The sequence below is a fragment of the Medicago truncatula genome, chromosome 5 (genome assembly GCF_003473485.1).
Source record: "Medicago truncatula cultivar Jemalong A17 chromosome 5, MtrunA17r5.0-ANR, whole genome shotgun sequence".
NCBI classification, from domain to species: Eukaryota; Viridiplantae; Streptophyta; class Magnoliopsida; order Fabales; family Fabaceae; genus Medicago; species Medicago truncatula.
In genome coordinates this window covers 22148555-22152483 of record NC_053046.1, presented here as the reverse complement: position 1 = coordinate 22152483, position 3929 = coordinate 22148555, and the positions used below count along the sequence as shown (strand labels likewise).

General features: G+C 39.8%; 1 non-coding gene across 1 annotated transcript; it reads left to right on the top strand.

Annotated features, from left to right (window-relative positions):
* Window positions 1-1735: 1735 nt before the first annotated feature.
* Window positions 1736-1842, top strand: LOC120580751 (small nucleolar RNA R71). The gene has a single exon (XR_005646508.1). It is a non-coding gene; the product is annotated as a small nucleolar RNA R71 (small nucleolar RNA).
* The last annotated feature ends 2087 nt before the right edge of the window (window positions 1843-3929 follow it).

The window sequence follows — 3929 nt, the reverse complement described above, 5'->3', positions numbered from 1 at the left end:
AATTACCTACAGAATAACTTAAAAACAAAAACGAAAGCAGTTAAATACGTGGGTTGCCTCCCACAAAGCGCTTCTTTATAGTCATTAGCTTGACGTTAAAAGAAGGTGTCCTTAGAATGGATCAAAGAGGTCATGTTGTGTAGATGGCGCTAATAAGCGTTCTTTCACTTTATGACCTTTAATCATATTACAAGAGTAGAGGGCGGGACCTTTCATATAATTCTCCAACTCAAATCCTATCAACTCATCACTCACTTGAAAAACAATCCTACCGTTTTGAACATCTACTATAGCACCCGCAGTGGCGAGAAAGGGTCGTCCTAGGATTATAGGGCAATCATTGTCCTCATTTATGTCAAGCACCATGAAATCAGTTGGGATTTCCATCCCTTCTATTTTAACGGGGACGTCCTCGACATATCCGACAGGTTGTATATCAGAATGATCGGCTAACTTCAATGTTGTGTCGGTAGGCTTTAGCTTGCCCAACCCCAGCCTTGTAAAGAGGGATAGGGGCAACAGACTAACACTAGCTCCTAAGTCACATAAGGCATGGTTTAAGGTTTCATTCCCTATCATACAAGGGATGGCAAAACTTCCGGGATCTCTAAGCTTAGTAGGTGGCTTCTTGATGATTGTACTAGTGTCCCTTGTCAAAGCTATTGTTTCATTATGATCTATAGCCTTTTTCTTTGAAAAAATTTCTTTTAAAAGCTTGGCGTATAGAGGCATACGAGACAAGGCTTCGGCATAGGGGATTTTAACGCAAATCTTTCGAATTATGTTAAAGAGTTTAGTGAATTGAGCCTCCGAGTTGAGCTTAGTAGGCCTTAAAGGTGTTGGGGCTTTGTTCTTATCAAGCGGTTTCTTACCTTTTATCACACCATTCTTACCTAGACACCTGACACTCTCCCTCTTGACATTTTTAGCTTTAGTAACAGTCTCTTCTATCTTACTACCCCCTAGAAAAATAGCATTGACATGGGCCTTGGGGTTTGTTTCAGTTTGACCAGGAAAGACTCCTGGTGTTTGAGAAGAGGTGGCCACTTGCTGGGCCACTTGGGAGATTTGGGTCTCAAGCATTTTGGTGTGTGTGGCGATGGAATCAACCTTGGTATTGAGCTTGGATAGGGAGTCGTTCAGAGATCCTGTTTGGTTTTTTAACTCTTGAAGTTGTTTATTTTGATTCATCATGCAATTTTTCAACATTATTTCCAAACTAGATTTCTGAGCTACTCTCTGGTTGTTTGTATAGCCAGGTGGTGCTGCTTGCCCATAGGAACCCTGAGGATTTTTGTAAAAATTTTGATTTGGTCTCATTCCTTGGTTGTATTGAGCGTAATTTAGTTGCTCAATATTGGCAGCACTACCTAACTGACAATCAACACCAGTATGACCAGTTATACCACAGACTTCGCAAGTAGGGGATGCAGGGGAAGGTTGGGCAGCATTAACATTAAGTTTTTCAATTTTCTGTGTTAATGCCTCAACCTTAGCAGCAAGGTGGTTATATTCAGAGACTTCGTATATACCTGCCTCTTTCTTAGAGGGAGTAGGAGTGGTGACGGCTCTTTCGTTGGTCCATTGATAGTGATTTTGAGCCATGTCCTCAATCAAAGCATAAGCCTCCGTGTAGTTTTTCTTCATTAGAGCTCCACCTGCGGCTGCATCAACAGACATTTTAGTGGTATATGACAAGCCATTATAAAACGTGTGGACTATAAGCCACTTCTCTAGGCCATGGTGGGGACAAAGTCTAAGCATTTCCTTGAAACGCTCCCACGCCTCACAGAGAGACTCCCCATCTTTTTGATTGAAACGCGTAATTTGGTCTCTAAGCTTAGCTGTTTTAGATGGGGGGAAAAATCGGGCGAGGAATGCTCGCCTCATATCGTCCCATGAAGTAATGGAACCGACTTCTAGGGAATTAGTTTAGTTTTATTTAGATTTTATATAGTTTTATATTAGTATTATTTCCTTTTTAGGATAGTTTACTTTAAAATGCAATTTGTTATATTTCAGGGAAGAATATTGGATGGAGTGAGTCTTGGAGCAAAAGAAAGGGATTTGGAGCAGATTGGACACGAAAATACAAAGATTGGGAAACAAAATATATCTCCCACAAGTCAGAAGCCTGGCACGGCCCGTGCTAGCCTTGGCACGGCCCGTGCTAGCCTTGGCACGGCCGTGCCACCCTCTAGAGACCTTTTGCTGCTTTTGCTTGGACTCCAAGCTATTCTATTTTGGCGCACAATCTACCGACGAATATACTTGTTTAGATTTTAAGTCAATTGTGTACTATAAATAGAGTAGCTAGCCATCACAAATATTCATCTTTACTTGGAATACAATAAGTGACAATTGCTTTTCTAAATAAAGTTCTTTTCCTTTCCTTTATTTTATTGTCTTTTACTTTCATGCTTTCTCTCTTCTCCCCCATGTCTACGATGAACATGAGTGAGTAGACTTCTTCTTGTCTTGGGATTGTTGGATAAGTCTAAATGACATAATCCTAAACAAACCAAGCCTTAAGCCTTAATCTTATGTAACCCTAATTTCTTATCTGAATTCACCGTCTTAACATGGATTAACCATTATCAAACTGTGGAAACGAAACTGGAGGGTTTGATAATTGTTCGTCCATTATTCCAAATATCAATTCATAAAACGAAAGTGGAGCTTTGATATTCGAACAAGTGAATTCAGACAAGGATTGCAAAGTCAGCGAAATAGGCTTTGCAATCTTTGAGACATATAGTTTCGATCTTCAAGGGAACTAATAACAATCAAGTCAGCGAAATAGGCTTGGTTGTTAGAGGAACCAAAATCCAATAGTAATCAAGTCAGCGAAATAGGCTTGGTTGCTAGAGGAACTTAAGAGAAACTGTCTTGAGAAATTAGGTCTAACATAACATTATAAGCTTATGGTTTTGGTTTGAGAAGGACTTGTTACTTAGATGAAACCAACGATCCCAAGGCTCTTTTATTATATTGCTTTCAACCGTTTAAAAACCCCCAATCTACAATCTCTTCTCTCTTCTAATCATCTCTAAAGGTTAATTAAATTGAACTACTCCCTGTCGGAATGATACTCTTTTATACTACTTCGGTAAGACCGTGCACTTGCGGTTTTATCTCATCAAGTTTTTGGCGCCGCTGCCGGGGAGTAAACTAATTTAATTAATTCTTTCTTTGTGATTAGAAATCTAAATAAAACTAAACTAAAAAGCATATTAAAATAGCATATAAATGACTCATCAATATCTACATACAACTGACCATGCAGTGCAAACTCCATGTGACTCCACTTAAACAACATGTATGATTAATAGTTAAAACATACATTTCAGTCCTCAACATCAATCAACAATCAACAGAGATTCAACCATCCAGAAATATGCACAATTAAATATAATTATGCTTACACAACAACACTCAATCATAACCATTCATGCAAGCAAAACAGCACTCAGGAACTGTGCAACTCGCCTCGCGAGCACATCTACTCGCTATGGCGAGTTCACAAAACTACTTGCTCGCCATGGCGAGTTCAAGGCGAACTCGAGGTGAGTGAAAATCAGGTGCTCTCGGGAAAAATGACATTTTTTCACTCAAACCTCAATACTAAGCTCCCTAATCATCTTTTTAACCTAAAAATTGTTCCAGCCTTCATTAATATCATCTAGGTACCTTAAACCATCCCCAAAACATCTTATAACAACTTTTCAAAAATCAAGTTTTGTCCAGGCTTGCTCGCCATGGCGAGTTGGTCTGCTCGCGAGGCGAGCGATGAAGTGGCTCACTCGCGAGGCGAAACATGAATGCTCGCGAGGCGAGCGATGAACTTCTGTACGGGCAGAAAACTGGTTTTTCCCCAAAATCCCATTTTTCTTCCAATCACTCCCCAAATCAGTTTACAGATATAAATT